Source organism: Camelus ferus, chromosome 26 (genome assembly GCF_009834535.1).
Source record: "Camelus ferus isolate YT-003-E chromosome 26, BCGSAC_Cfer_1.0, whole genome shotgun sequence".
NCBI lineage: Eukaryota > Metazoa > Chordata > Mammalia > Artiodactyla > Camelidae > Camelus > Camelus ferus.
Window position 1 is genome coordinate 25,683,296 of NC_045721.1, and position 16,648 is coordinate 25,699,943.

The window sequence follows — 16,648 nt, forward strand, 5'->3', positions numbered from 1 at the left end:
GAGAGATGAGGTGTTGAGGCAAGAAACAGTGACTTTATTCAGAGAGCCAGCAGACCGAGAAGATGGTGGGCCAGTGTCCCAAAGGACCATCTTACGTGAGTTAGTATTCAGGCTGCTTTTATACTAAAAGTGAAGAGGGTGTGGCTGGTTCTTGGAGACTTCTTGGCGGGCCAGAGCGTGGGGCGTGTGACAGTCCTTTGTTCTTGCAGCTGTCTGCTTAGGTCTGGTCACCGTGTTCCTGCAAACCTGTAACAAGACAAGTTGTTATCTTCTGTTCTGCAACTTCTTATTTTTATATAAATGAAAAGTGTTATGCCTTTAAAGGTGAAGCCTGGGAGGCAAAGCCCTGAGAAAGGGCTGTCATGCGTATTTCAGGCTATAGGCAACGTGCCTTACAAAAGGTGCAGAGCCCGCGTGACTCAGCACAGGCAACAGAGCACAGAGGTTAGAGCTGAAGGAATAGATCCAACATGGAGCCAGGTTTGTTCTTCTGTTACAAGTAGAGCAGGGTGTAACCAGGGAGCGTACAGGCAGGGAGACGGAGTGGTGGGAAGAGACTGTCCTTTTCTCATTGTGTATCCTTGGCTCCTTTGTTATGAAGTAATTGACCACATATGCATGGGTTTATTTCTGGGCTCTCTATTCTGTTCCATTGATCTGTGTATCTGTTTTTTATGCCAATACCATGCTGCTCTGATTACTGTAGCTTTGTAATATAGTTTAAAATCAGGGCGATGATGCCTCAAGGTTTGTTCTTCTTTCTCCAGATTGCTCTGGCTATTTGAGATCTTTTGTGGTTCCACACAAAGTTTAGGGTTGGTCTATTTCTGTTAAAGCTGCCAGTGGGATTTTGATAGGGGTGGGATTTTGATAGGGATTACACTGAACGTGTAGACTGCTTTGGCTAGTACAGACATGTAAACAACAGCAAAATCCTCTCAAGTCAACCAGGGACAGGTACTATTTCTAAGTGGCACTAATTAACTGGGTGTCCGTATTTTAGAATTAATTTTAACTATTGATATGCAACTGATATACAAAAACTTCATATGTATAATATATTAGTTTGGTCGGTTTGAATGTATATCTCCACTCTAATTTTGATAGTACCTTTTCTTAGTTTTGGTTCTGAAGGGTTTTGACGTCCCTACTCACAGCACCCCCACCCCCTCCTATCTTCTCTCCCCGTGGGACGCTGTATTCGTGTCAAGGAAAGGACACTGCATTTCTTGATAAGATATTTATATTGAACAGAACAGAGCAGGAGAAGTAGCATGGTTGTCATGTGGAATGTCAGAACACTGTGTTCAAGCCCCAAATCCTCTATTGATTTGGTTGATGTTGGCTGACAGGCTGTTGATGTAAGTATAGAAAATAACGTCGTAGGACAAGAGTCAACTTTAGTTCCTCTTTTTCATTTGTCTCAGATGGAATCTAAGTGTCCAAGTCTGTGAACTAGTGAGGTGGGCAACTCAGTACTTTTGTTTCCGTGGACTGAGAGGTAGAGGGTGCTGTGCAAACTCACGGGTCTAGTGGAAAGGCTTCATTCAAACTGAGCGGCTCAATTCAGTGAGGTGTTATTTACTGTCTCTTAAATGGATTCCTTAATAAATTTCAAATATTAAGCAATCTCCATCACTCTGGAAAAGGTTTTATTTCAGTATTTCTTACACAATATTTAAAAGTAGAAGGGAGTTAAAATTCACACCTCCCAGCTGGCAATACTGAGATGTGTGGAGGTCAGGTGATTCTCCTGTCCCTCTCTACCTGAAGTTTGAATACAAAGAACAGAATCTTGTGTTAATGTGTGTTCAGCGCAGTGTTGGGTTTTTGTTTCTCATTTATCTGAAACCAAAAAGCCTCAGGATGAGAGTTACATTTTTCACAACAGAAATAAAGCCGTGGGGGTATCGGGCGTCTGCTCCTTCGCAGGCGCACCCTCAGGGGTGACTGACCTGTGCTGGCAGGTCCCAGCGGCAGCTCTGTGAGCTGAGCGATGATGCTTCCACTCACTGTAAAAAGATGAAGACAGACGTGGAGAGGTTAAAAAACTTGCCCGAAGGCACAGGGTGTGAGTCCATGATCTGGTCTTGAGTTCTTAACCACCACGTTCTAAGTCAGCAAATGCCACCCTGTCCTCAGTTTCATCTGCGCCAGGCGAGTGCTCCCCAGAGACCTGCTGCACAGCCGCGGCCTCCTTCAGTGACGCCGTGCTGCGCGCGGACAGTTCTGTGAGGGGGTAAATCTCGTGTTAAGTGTTCTCGCCACACACAGAAAACGTGCAGTTCTGATTCATCTGTTCAGCTTCGTACCAGATACATGCTTTCAGTCTGTGTGAGGGCATTCCCTTTGTTTCCAATTGTTTTGGTCATTGTAACTAACATTTCGTAACTGCATGTTCGTGTATTTCCCATGAGAGAGGGCCCCGCCGCTGGCACCTACGCACCTCGGCCCATGGGGTTTCTCCGTTTTATTAGTTACTGCCAGACGGGCTCGCACAGGTTTTGGCCAGTCTGCTAAATTTGTATGTATGTTATGTAATACATATAAATTACATATTTATATATAATAAAATTTATATATTATTGATATAAGTATATATAATATGTAAATTTATATATGTGATATATAATACAAGCCATGTAATTTACATATTACATAAATTTAGTAGATAAGCAAATATATACATACAGAGAGAGGAAGAGCCTTATTTTGCATTATCCCATTTTTTCTCGTGTTTGAATGTGCTCCCCACAAACATCTATTATTCATTTACGTTTGGCTGACTTTTCTATTAGGCTGTTTTGCGTTTTCCCGGTTGTGAGTGTTCTGTTTGTGTTGACTTATGTCACTCATTCTCTGGCACTTGCTTCACTGTGGACACACTCACTGGGCTGGGCTCAGAACTCACATTGCTTGCATCCACCTGTGTTAACCGACATTGGAAGTGGTACCTTTGGGGGCTTCTTACAGCAGCGAGGAGCTCATCATGGGGTTCCCATCCTGTGGCCACCGGTCAGGGGAACGGTGGCAGTTCCCCCCTCTCCCCAGCCCCCCACCAGAGTTCCCTGGAGAAGAGACTCCACCTGTGGGAGGCAACAGTAGGAACCTGGTGGGGGTCCCCCCCAGCTCACTGAAGGCCACCAGGGCGATGGTGCTGGGGCTGCAGTGAGGAGAAGCAGGCACCTCGGCCCCTTCTGCCTTGAGACTGGGCCCCAACTGGGCACGTTTCTGTGGGTGGTGTTTCCCTAGACGGTGGTCAAGAGGCCAAGGCTCGGGGCCTGAGCAGCACCTCACTCTGGGAACCGTCTAGGAAACTCAGTCCGTGGACCTGGAGGAAGAAAGAGCAGGGGTCCGGATGTTCATTTATGAAGGCCCCGGGGGCCTGGAAAAGCCGTGGCCATCACACGGTACGCGCGCTGAGGTCAGGGAGCCTCTTCAGGCCCCGGTGTCCCTTCCTGCCCTTGCGAGGCACCTCTGCACAGGCCTGACAACTCAACGTCTGTGTGCTTGGCCGAACGTAGAGATGCCTGAAGCTGGAAAACTCCACTCGAGATGGAGCCTTCTCCCACGTGGGCCCTGAAACTCCACCTGCACGCCTGCCTCTCCTGGCGTCTGTGGTCTCTTCTCTACACAAAACTGCTTGTGCATAGAAACATCCTGTGTAATCACTACACGTGAGCATCTCGGAAATACTTGTATGTGGCGTTATATCATGTGTGATGTTTATACATAATGCACAAAGCAGGTGTGCACATAACCTGTCTTTTCTCCTAGACTTAGAAGAATTTTTTTATCTTTTCCTCTAGGGAGAAGACATTTTTTGCAATCCCTTTATTAGTCATGTTATCCTGATTTTTATTTTAAAATATTTATAATTTTTTACATAAAGTCTTGAATCTGTTTGGAATTTATTTTCGTAAATGGTATTTGGTTGGGTTCCATGATTTTATTCTATATTGATTTTTTCCAAAGAAACAGATTCTGAGTTCCTCTTTTTACTGTTTTTTATGTTTCTTGCAGTAATCACAGTTTTAAAATAACAATTCTTTTTATCTAATTTAAATTTTTTTTCTCTAATTGCTTAATAGGGTTTTAAAGGGTTATTTTACTTTTTTTTTCCGTTATTGAACTCATCTAAGGCTTTAAATTGCTCTGAATACAGCTTTCATTGAGTTGCGTTGGATTGGATTATATTTTGAATTGCTTTATGTTGTTCTTTTTCACTACATCAAAATAATTTTCCATTTTGATTTATCTGATTAATGATTATTGCTTAGAAATCAAGTAGAATTTTTCTTCTTGAGGTAAAAATCAGACAATATACAGTTAAACGTTTTAGAGCATACAGTTCAGTGACGTTTAGCCCACTCAGTGTTGTGCTGTCACCACCCCGTTTAGTACCAGAGCCTTTTCATCACTCAGAGGAGCACTCCATTCACCCTTAGTAACGCCTCGCCTCCCCCTCCCCACGCCTGCCCCACTTCCCTGCATCTCGCATCTGCTTTGCAGTTTCTCCTCGTCTGGATATTTCGCATAAAAGAAGTCACTTGCTCTGTGCCCATTTGTTTCTGGCTTCTTTAGCTGAGGGGACGTCTGTAAGGTTCATCCAAGGTGCAGCGTGGATCCGTCCCGGGACCCCCCCCCCCCCCTATGCCTGAGTCACGCGCCCGGGTACCGGCGCCACCAGCGGGAGGACCGCTCAGCTGCTGGACGATTTGGCTCACTGGGAACAGTCCTGCTGTGACCATTCAGGGCCAGGTTTCTTTGCGGACGTGTTGTCATTTCACTTAGCTGTAAACCCAGAGTGGAGCTGCTGGGTCTCCCCGTAATTCTGGGTTGATCTTTCGGCTGAACTGCCAAACTCCAGCTTGCTTTGGCGCCACTGCCTTCTTAACGCGGCCCTCGAGTCCGTGCACGCGGAACGTCTCTGCGCGTTCCGTTAAGTCTCCTTCCTTTCAGAAGCTCTTCCTAGTTTTCAGTACCCGAGTCTTTCATCTCTTCGGTTGAATTTATTTGTAGATGCTGATTCCTTAGGCACTACTGTAAACGTAACTGGCTTTTAACGTGTCTTTTTGGATTGTTTATCGCTGGTGTGTGGAAGCCAGAAAATGGTTCTGAATGTTGATCCTGCATCCTCCGTCCTTGTGGAATTCACTCATTAGGTCTAGCAGTTCGTGTACGTGCATTCTTTGGGACTCATATATTCCATATGTAGAATTACTTCATCTGAAAATAGCTTACTTCTTCCTAATTTGGATGCTTTTTATTATTTTTTCTTAATTACTCTGGCTGGGACCTCCAGAATATTGTTTAACGGCAGTGGAGAAAGTGAGCATCTTTGTCTTGATTTTAGGGCAAGAGGCTGCAAATTTTTTCCCTCAATACTAAGTTTCATGTTACCCGTGAGTTTTCCATAAAGGCCGTGTATCATGTTAACTAAATTCCCTCCTACTGCTAATTTTTGAGTGGTTTTATAACGAAAGGTGCTGAATTTTTTTAAACATCTTTTCTCTGCTGAGATGACCGTGTAGTTTTCGTTTTGTCCTACTCTCTTCACGTGGTGCATTCCAGTCACTGGTTTTCTTGTCATGAATAACTTACACCTTCCTGGGGTAGACGGCACTCGGTGTGGAATCCTTTTAAAATGTGACGCTGGGTTCAGTTTGCAGTATGTTTTCCTAGATTAAGGAAAAGCTGACTTCATAGAAGATGCTTGGAAAGCATTTTCCCTCTTCTGGTTTTTGGAAGATTTTGCGCAGGACCAGTTTTAACCATCCTGAAAAGGCTTGGTGGTGCTCACCCACCATGCCATCTGTCCTGGGGTTTCCTCTGCTACAAGTCTTTTGTATGGTTTCTGTTCTTTTCCTCTTTCTCCTTCAGTCGGTTTTGGTAACTTCTAGTATGTTTCTAGGGATTTGTCTGCTGCTTCTAGCTTATTTAACATGGTCAGCTACCATTATTCATGGTAGATGTTTTAATCCTTTTAATTTCTGTAAGGGTGATTATTTCCACAGTTTTCTGATGTAATTATGTGTGTCTTCTTTTTTTCTTAGCCTAACCAAAGGCTTGCTAATTTTGTTTGTCTTTTCAAAGAGTTAACTCGTGCTTCCCTGTTGCCCTGTACTGTTCCTCTGTTTTTCTGTGACGTTTCTCTCTGACCTGATCACCGTCTCCTTTCCTCTGCTGGCTTTAGTTATAGTTCTATCAGGTGCACACTTAGGTTTTTCATTTAAAATCTTCCTTCCTTTTTTAATTGAGTGATTTACACTCTCAGCTTTCTGAGCCCTGCTTTTGCTGCACCCTGTAAGTTTTGGGAGGTTGTATTTTTATTTCATTTGTGCCACAGTATTTTCTAATTTCCCTAGTAATTTGCCCTTTATTAGTGGCTATTTTAGAGGAGGTAGCTTAGCTTCCAGTTTTCCTTCTGTTAATTAATTTAACTTTATTACACTGTGGTTGTAGGAATGCTTTTTGTCGTTTCAGGATCAGCACTTTAAAAAATCTATTGGTAGCTGTTTCAAAGCCTAACGTGTGGAAACGCCCAGTGTTGCAGGCGCCCTCGAGAAGGACGAATGTGCTGCTGTTGCTGGGCGGCATCTTCCAGGGCTGGTCGGAGCACAGTGCTGTCCAAGTCCGTTCTCTCCCGACTGCTGCTCTTCCTAGGCGTTTTGTGTATCACTGAAAGTCCAGTGTTGAAGCAGAACTATTTTTATAGCACCCTTTGTTTGCTTTATATATTTTGGGGTTCGACTTTTGGTTGGCAGAGGTTTATAATTGTTTTATGATGAACTGATCCTTTTATCAACAAATAATGCTCTTTATGATTTTTTGACTTTGAACTAATAGCAGAAGAGATTCTGTCAGTCCTACTCTCTTTTGATTTCTATTTTCATGGTGCACCTTTTTTCCATGTTTTTACTTTCATCCTGGTGGTGTGTTTAGGTCTGAAGTGAGTCTCTTAAAAATAGCATGTACTAGATAATTTTTTTCCCATTCTCTTTCATTTGATGAACTAAATCCATGTACATTTAAAGTGTTACAGATAATGCAGGACTTTATTTTTTATTCTCTTTTTTTTCTTTTGTGTCCCTCGGTTTCATCACTACTGCCTTTTGTCCTGTGAGACACTTTTCTAGTGCACTGTTCTGATGCCCTCCTGATTTTCTTACCTGTATGTATTTTTAGTTCTTAATAATTATTCTGGTAATTACAGTGAAATCTTAAATTATACCAATCTTGTTTAAATTTATACCAACTTAGCTGCAATAAGATGCATTCCCTCTGCACTGGTACAGTGCTGGCCCCTCCTCGTGTGGTTATGTTGTAGGCCATAGCTGTATGTGTTACATGCCTGTTCATACTGACTTACAATTTCATACATTTACATTTTTAAATCATATTCAAAAAAAGAAAAAAAGAGTTTAAAAATAAAAATAAATCTAGCTTTTAGAATTCACCAATATAGTTGCCTTTACCAGACATCTTTATTTTTTTCATATGGCTTTTGTGTTAACATGTCTTTTTTGTTCAAACTGTAGAAGTTTCTTTAGCGTTTCTTTTCAGGGGACTCTCTCCTGGTAATGAAATCCCTCGGCTTGCTTTTATCTGCGAGTGTCTCAATTTCGCCTGCATTTTGGAAGATCAGTTTCACAGTTACAGAATTCATATTTGGTAGCTGTTTTTCTTGTGTTTTTTTTTTCTTTTCTGCACTATAAATTTATCATCCCACTGCCTTCTGGCTTCCATGATTTATGTTAACATAATTGAAGATCTTTGTATGAGACGGGTTGCTCCTGTCTTTTTACAGATCTCTTTGAATTTACCTTTCTAGGATGTATATGTTTACATTTTTCATCACACTTGTGACGTTTTGGCCATTATTTCTTCAATTTTTTTGCTTCCCTTTTCTCTTTTCATTCAGAGACTTCCATAATGCACATGCGCACTGACCGTCAGTCACAGATGCATTGTGGAACTGACCTTCTAGATGAAAGCAACCCGAGGGGTTTCATTACCAGGAGAGAGTCCCCTAAAAAGAAACGCTAAAGAAACTTCTACAGTTTGAAACAAAAAGACACCTCATGTTAACACAAATCCATGTGAAAAATAAAGATTTCTGATAAACGTAACTATTTAGGTAAATGTGATGGTGTCCCATAGGCTCTGTTCATTGCTTCCTATACATATACATACATATATATAAATTTTTGCTACTCAGACTTGATAGCTTCAGTTGCCCTACATGCAACTTTGACTTTTTTTCACCTGTTTAAATCTCCTGTTGAGCACTTCTGATGGGTGTTTCATGTCCTAATTTGTAGGTCCAGATTTTCTATTAGTTTCTGTCTATAATTTATTGATATTCCCTATTCATGCATCATTCTCTTAACTGCCTTTTTTCTTAAAATTTAAATTTTTTCATTAACTATATGAAATATAAGTGAAAATATATTTTTCATTGACTATACATCTCAGTGAGTATGTTTGACGTATAACTGTAAATTTAAGGTGTACAGCATGTTACTGTGATCCTTTATACATCAGTGACTAGCACCACAGTGACAACTGTGGCGTCACACCATTAAAATACAGCGCTGTTGTCTGTGCTTGTTAGGCTGCACGCTGGGTCTCTGTTGCAGCTCTTGTAAGTTGGTGCCCTTAAACCGCATCAGCCCTGTCTCCTTGCTCCCTCCATACCCTGGTACCCATTGTCTGACACGCTGTTTTGTTGTTGTTGTTGTTGTTGTTTTAACAAATGTGACGTTTTTAGATTCCACATATAAGTTGCACAGTGCTTGTCTTTCTCTGACGTCTCACTCTGCATACTGTGCTCAAAGTCCATCCCTGCTGCTGCAAATGCCGGGATATCCTTCCTTCTCGTGGCTGAGTACTACCCCATCGTGTGTCCACATCTTCTTTATCCGTCCATGTCTCGCTGGGCATTTAGGTTGCTTCCTGGTCTCGGCTACTGCAATGAGCACTGCAGTGACACCGGAGTACGGATCTCTCTTTGAAATCCTGTTTTTATTTCCTTTGGGTCCATACCTGGAAGATCCGTTTCTGGAAGGTGTGGTAGATCTATTTTTAATTTTTTGAAAACCTCTATTTAGTTTTCCAAAGTGAAAGAGAGAACGTCTGTTCACTGCTGGGAATGTAAGCGGCCTGCCAGGCATCCACCGCACCCCACCAGCGCCGCTGGCTCGCTGTCTCCATGACAGTCATTCTGCGAGGCGAGAGTGCATGGTTCTAATGTGCATTTTCTTACGATTAATGCGGTTGGGTATATTTTCATCTGCCTGTTGGTCACCTTGGTGTCCTCGGGGAAAATGTCTAGTTAGCTCTTCTGCCCATTTTTTAACTAAATTTTTTGTTTTTAAGTTTAATGAGTTCCAGATATATTTTGGATATGAGCCCTTATATATGGTAGTTAATGATAATACATGGTTTTCAGAAACTTCCTCCGTCTTGTAAGCTGGCTTTTTGTTACCTGTGTCTTTTGCTGTGCAGAAGCTTGTGAGCTTGTTGTCCCATTTTGTTGACTTGCGCTTTTGGTGCATTGCCAGGGCCAGTGTCAAGCAGCTCCTTCCTTATGATTCCTTCCAGGTGCTTTTCATCTAATCAAATGTTATGTTTAAGATGCTTTTTGTGAGTAGTGTGGGATAGGGATCCAACTTCACTGTTCCGCAGTTTTTTTTCCCCGTTTTTTCAGCACCATCTGCTGAAGGGACTACCCTTTTCCTGTTGGACTCTCTTGGCTCCCTTGTCAAATACTAAATGACCGTGTATGCCAGGATTTCATTCGGGCTCTCTGTTCTGTTCCACTGGGCTGTGTGTGTGTGTTTGTGCCCATACCACGCTGCTTTTACTAGCATGGACTGTAGTAGTTTGAAATCAGGAAGCTGATGCCTTTGCTCTTTTTTCCCCGCCGGATGGCTTTGGCTGTTCTTTTGTGGTTCCATGTAAATTTTAGAATTGCTGATTCTGTTTCTGGAAAGAATGCTTCTTGACATTTTGAGGGGGGTTGAGCAACACGTGTAGATGAACTTGCATGGTATGGACGTTCGGACAGTAGTAATTATTACAGTCCATGAACATGGGATGTCTTTTCATTTGCCGTGTCTTTGCTGAAAGAAATTAAAGTCCTGTAATAGTTCTCATGGTACAGTTTTTTCACTTCCTTGCTTAGGCTTTGATAATACCAGGAATGGGATAGTTTTCATTATTTATTTTTCAGATGTTTCATCATTAGTGTAACGGAATGCAGTTGATTCCTGTATGTTGATTTTATATTCTGCAGCTTCACTGAAATTGTGGGTTAGGTCCAGCAGTTGGGCTGACTCTGGGATTTTTCTGAATCCTGTGTATTTCTGTAGCATCAGTGTAATGTATTTTGTCTGAGCCTTTTCCTTTTTTCTTTAAAAAAGGCTGGCCAATTTTACCTTTTCCAAGAATTTTGCTGATCCTATTTTTCTGGTTGATTGGATTATTATTTCCTTCCTTCAAGTGTGAAGTTAGGCTGTTTGTTTGAAATCTAATTTCTTAATACATGTATTTATTGTTACAAACTTTCTTCTCTGAACTAATTTTTGCTGCATCCCACAAGATTTGATGTTGTAGTTCCAGTTTCATTCATTTCAAATTAACTGTATTTCTGTTTGATTTCTTCTTTGACCTGTTGGTTAGTTTACACATATTTGTGCATCTGCTTACTTGCTTCCTGTTGACTTAAAAAAAATAACTGGGTGTGCACGTCGGCAGCATACATGCTGACACTGGAACGACGGATAAGCTCAGCATGGCTAGAGAAATAGTTGCAATGATTTCAGTTTCCTTGAATTTGCTCAGATTTGTTTTCTGTCCTGGAGAACGTTCTGTGCACACTCAAGAAGACCGTGTAGTCTGCTGCTGTTGGGCAGAATGTTCTATTATGCCTGTTAACGCCATCTGTTCTCAAGTATACTTTCAAGTCCATCATTTTCTTGTTGATTATTCTCTCTGGACAATCCTTATTGCTGACAGTAAGGTGCTGAAGTCCTCTACTATTGTTGTATTGTCGCCTGGTTCTCCCTTGAGATCTTATTTGTTGCTCTGTATTTCTTTGCTCTGGTGTTGGGAACATATGTATTTACATGTGTTACATCTCGATGTATTGACCCCTTTGTCATTTTATTATAACGTTTGTTTCTTGTTCATATCTTTGAGGCCACAAATTATTCTTTTATGCTGTGAATTTGTTACCAAATTGTAGTATGGTTATAATGTTCCTTCTCTTTAACCTTAATGCTGTAATTGTTTAATGCACTATTCAAACATTCTGACTATTTACCACCTTATCCAGTGTTTTTATACTTTTGGCTTTTTGTTCAAATTGAAGAGCTCCTTTCAACCTTTCTTCAAAGGCAGGTCTAGTGGGGGGTGACCTCCCTCAGCTTTGATTGTCTGTCTGGGGAAGCCGTTAAATTCTCCTCCATGTATCTGGATGACAACTTTGCCGGATAGTATTCCTGGCTGGCAAAGGTCATCTTTCAATACTGTAAATATGTTATGCCACTCGCCCCTAGCTTACAGTTTCTGCCGACAGCATAATGTGGGGGGTGGGTTTCTTGTCAGTTATGTTCTTGTTTTCCTGCACTGCCTTTACAATTTTTATACTGTGTCTTAGAGGTCTTTTTGCATTGAGATAAGGTGTACTGTTAGCTTTGTTGACTTCTGTGATTTTCCGAAGTTCTCAGCTGTTATTTCTTTAAATAAACTCTCTGCTCCACCCCTCCTCCTGGGCTACCTACCCAGTTACTCTAACTGTCCCAGAGTTTCTTCACTTTTAAAACATCTCTACTTTTCCACCTGAATCATTTCTAAATTTTTGTCTTCCAGATCACTTATTCTCTCTTCCATCTTATCTGCCCTATTTCCAGTGCTTTCTCATGCATTTTTCATCTCATTTTTGAGTTCTTCATGTCTAGAATTTGGTTCTTTTTTAGAATTTCAGGCTCTTTGATAGAAGTACTTTTTCTGTTCATTATTACTGAGAGCATTGAATTTCCGTTTTCCTGTAGTTCACTTAATTTCTTCATAACAGCTAGTTTGAATTCTTTATCAGTTACTACTCAAGTCTCTGGGGTCAGTGGCTGGAAAACCCATTTCCTTTTTGTGATGCCCTATTACTGTAATTTATTCACGCTGTGTGATGAGGTGTTCCGCCGCTGCTGCATTTGAAGCCAGTACCTTTCGATTTAGGTAAGACTTTGAGTCTAACAGTCCGGTAATTAGCAGCCTTTCTTCCGTCTTCCAGCAGGTGGTGCGATAGCACAAGTTTCTGGTTTCTCTTCCCAAAGCCGACTCCCAGCTAAGGTTGGGAGAGGCTAGGGAGCCACCGGAGGGGCTGGCAGGTGCGGGAGGCACGTGCTGAGCGCGGGGTGGGGATTGTGCCCACTGCCCGCCCAGTTTGGGGAGGTCCTTGAATAGAGCAGTAGACGGGGCAGAGCTGCTGAAGCCCCCGGGGGGCAGACTGCAGGAGCCAGGCTCCTTCATGTCTCTTGGCTGGCCCCCTTACCTTTCCTCACATTCTTGGAGGCCTCGACCCAGAAATCCGGGTGCTGCTGAAGAGCAGCAGGGCCCTCCAGCTGCAGCCTGGGTGGCTGGGCTATTTTGTATGTAACACAGACTAAATACAGCACAGAAAAAGGCTACAAACTTTCTTTTCCCTTAAACATTTTCTCAGCTATCTCCCCCGGAGGTTTTGTGTGATTATTTCTATCATCTTTGGTCATAAGTTTAATTTGGATGTATTATCACTTTTAGTCACTTATTCTAGGACCTTCGTGCAGCCCTTGCTGTGCCAGTGGTTAAGATCCCGCAAGTGGAGGGAAGGGTGGCATTCTGTATAGACTTCTTTAAGTTGCCATCACCCACCCACCGCCCCTTCCCACTCACTCAGTTCAGATGTACGTGTCATATCCTTACCCTGTGCATGACATGGCGTTGGGGCTTCGGAAGGAAGCTTGCCATTCCGGGCATGAGGACTGGGGGAGGAAGTTCAGTCCAGTACCAGTCAGCCTTAGAACAGAAACTATCCATCAGGTTCTTCTTTCAAATAGCAGGATTTCAGCTTTAAAGTTGTCTTCTTAAACAACTTTGGGGCTTTCCCTTCTTCCTATAGATTTAAAAAAAAAATGAAAGCATATATTTGAAAAAGCTTAAATATTAAAAGGACATCTCACGATATAGGTTAATGCTCTTGCGCTGAGTGCTCTGTGATCAAAAGAAGAAATCATGTTTTGGTTTTTTTTCCTGGCTGGCTGTTGTTCAGCATCTGTTGTGAACGTAAGATTGCCTCGGTGTTTCTGCTTTTCCTGAAAGAGTAACAGAATGTCTTCTTAAAAGAATATTCCATTTAGCATTATATTTTATTATTAGTGAACCTAGTCTGATTGATTGAAGAATTTATTCCTACTGGGGACTGTAGTGTTAAGTGAAAAACAGAAGTATTGAAAATGTTAATTACATGCAAAGGAAGAAATTTTATGATGTGTTCAATAATGCATTGTTACAGTGGTAGAGAAACATTAACTTTGTAACCATGACAAAGCAAAAGAGCAGACGCTTCCCTGCAGAGCCACAGCCTAATGGGGGCTCAATATTTCATGCAATATTGCTACAGGCAAGTAACACACTTGTACTGAGACCCTGAAAACTTTCACTGACGAGCACAGAACTGAACACTGGCAGCCGACTCACCAACTCCTCAGAGAGAGAAAACTGCCCCCTTTGTTCTCACGCTGACCCTCAGGCAGCCCCAGCTCCCTGCGCTCGGCTTGCCAGCCTTGGTGCAGACGGACTAGAGCCAGATGGGTCTTCTAATTGGAAACCACAGATTTGGGAACCAGTTCTTTTAGTTTTATCCATCATTGTTTACACATCAACCTACACACAAATTTATCAGCTAAATTCTTTGACCGCATGTTGAGCAACTTCTAGTCAATATTTTGTTGTGCCCTCAAGGAACTCCTAGTGTTTTTTTCTCTGTTCTGTAAGCAGGCTTGTGTAGAGATGAAGGTCAGCATCAAGGTCAATATCAGGTGTCTAATTACTATCAGTCGTACAAGGAAGAAGCTGCCTTTTCATTTCCCAGCAATGCAGTTCTGGCTTTAGGCTTTAGCAGGACACCCCCAGGACCCTGGCAGTGGTGGGCAGCTCCCTGCCCTCTGCCAGCATCCCCACCTGATGCCAAACCATGAATCTTTTTCACATCCCACCCCAGCCCTGCATGGAGGTGCAGCCTGGAGGAGGGTGGGGGGGCTCGAGTCCCGGGGAACCCCTCGACCAGTGGAGAAGTAAAGGCCTTACCCTTCCATCTGCTGGCACCAAAATTTCGGTAGTCATTTTGGACACTTCTCCAAAATCCCAATGGAGCCAAGCTTCATTGCCTACAGCATGAAACCCTCTTACAGTAAGTACATTTTCTTTTTGTTCAACAGAATACTATTAACATCTTTTAAATTTGTAAAATATTGATGTTTAATAGCACTAAGCTTTAAGTTGTTACATATGCCTATGATGCTCTTAACATTTAGAGAGAAAGTCAATAATGATAAAAATGAAATCTGAAATACACACAAATTTCTCACCCTAGTGCTAAATATTTTCCAGTAGCCCCTCATCAGTTAGCCTATGATTTCTTTTTATACCTGTCAGTTCCCTGCAAGAAACCCCTCTACAACAAACACTGAATATTTAAGCATTCCATGCAAGGAGAAATAGCTCATGAAAAATGACAACTGGGTATTAAAACTCAGCTTCTGATGGTACAAGTCATGTTGATGAAATTCACACACAGTCCATGTGATTAATATTTAACAATGCAACATTGCTATAGAAATAACAGGACTGATCAGTTCTATCAACTTGATAATGAATAAAACAACATGCGATCCAGTTAATCAGCAATAAATGCATGAAACCAGTAAGCCAGAACCACTTCCTAAAGCAGGGTTACATTTTTTAAAACTCTGTCTATCATTAAAAAGCAATGAAAACATTTAAAATAATTTCTTGAGAAAATCCCCCTTCCCCAAGAAGACGGATTACATCCAAAATGTCCAGTAAAGCCTAACACCTCTCCTTTCTTCCCCTGGTAATCTGTCACAGAGGACCTGCTCCTCAGTCCACTCTTCACGCCCTTATTAAAGCTCCCCCAGTTCTAACCTCCAACAAAAACTGCTGACACGCAGACTCCACATGCCTTTTGATCAGAAATACATGTCGCCCCTACTGTGGTTCAGGAACTGTTTGAAGCACTCAACCTGTACTAAGTCAGCCTAACACCATCCTGTGAGGAAGCCGTAATCATCACGCCCGTTTCTAAGGGCGCCAGTGCAGGCCAACTTTCGTGGCTCCGTCCCGCTAGAGGTCCCTCTGTTCCATGCTTCGCTTTCCCGCCTCTGGCTTCCCCCTTTCCCACTTAGTACGTGTCGCTTCGGTCACACCTGGGATATGTTTAAATTATCTCTCCCACCAGTCTACTGTCCATGATCATTTTGCCACTTACCCCTCAGCCACTGCCATACTTCTTACTGTCCTGGTCATGAAGCACAGAGAAAAGGGAAAGCAAAACAAACGAAAACACCATGAGGGCATGTGTTGACCTGTGGGACAAAATCAAGTGGTCTAATATAATATGTGGATTATGATCAAGGCACAATATAGGGTGTTGGAGGACACAGGAAAAAAATCCTTGAGTATTGGCTGAAAATTGTTCAGATTTGAAGCAAAGTATAAACCCACAGACCCAAGATGCATAACCAGCATCAATCTGAATAAACACAAAGAAAACTACACCAAGTCACTCTGCAATCAAAATGAAAATCTTAAACAATCCATAGAAAAACGATACAGTATGTACAGATGAACAAACGTAACAAAGATAGATAGCTGATTTAGTCTCAGAAGATAAGCTGTACCACCCAGAAGACAAGAGTGCCAGACCTTCAAAGCACAGCAAAGAGGAGCTGTCAGTTTTACACCCAGTGAAAATATCTTTCAAAAAAAGTTAAGATTCATGGTCAGCAGATGTATGTTGTAAGGAATATTAAAGAGAGGTGTACAGGAGACATAACGATGCAACATAAACTTACCAGGAGGAGTGAGGAGCTCCTGACATGGTAAGTATGTGACTGAATGTATTTTGTATTTCAGCCTCTTTAACAGATGGTTGACTATCAAGGTAACTGTTTAAAGTAAAAATGTGTTTTGACGTTTACAACCTACGTGCAACACAGCATATACACCAACAGCAGCACACAGGACGTGAGGAAAAGCATAGGGTAACATTGTACGTGAGGCAGCACTTGACAGGAGGCTGCAGTAAGATACAAAAAAAGTGTATGATAACCTCAGAGCAACCACTATTACAGTAACATTAAAAGAGTAAGATTTAAGCAATAAAATTGGATTTTTAAAAAATCATTAATCCACAAGGTGACAAAAAGGGGGAAAAAATGAACAAAAACAGAGGAAAAAAAAAATGGAAGCAAATGGTAAAGTGGACTGTTTAAGCCTAACTGCATGAATATGTGTATGAAGACGAAACTGAAATCCCCAACTGAAAGGCAGAACTGTCACTTATAAGCAAGCCCCCCCATATGCA

At 42.0% G+C, this 16,648-nt stretch overlaps 1 protein-coding gene and 1 long non-coding RNA gene across 8 annotated transcripts in view; one reads left to right on the top strand and one right to left on the bottom strand.

The window, feature by feature from the left end:
* Positions 1-16,648, top strand: part of CSMD1 (CUB and Sushi multiple domains 1) — a 1,664,412-nt gene that overhangs the window by 1,079,700 nt on the left and 568,064 nt on the right.
* The window catches only part of LOC106728847, a 113,622-nt gene continuing 96,985 nt past the window's right edge, over positions 12-16,648 (bottom strand). For all 7 annotated transcript variants that reach the window (XR_004315448.1, XR_004315445.1, XR_001365117.2 and 4 more), the window contains 3 exons: positions 12,967-13,156; positions 1,956-2,012; positions 12-246 (listed from right to left, as the gene is read on the bottom strand). This is a non-coding gene — a long non-coding RNA (uncharacterized LOC106728847). The remainder of the gene's footprint in view (positions 247-1,955; positions 2,013-12,966; positions 13,157-16,648) is intronic.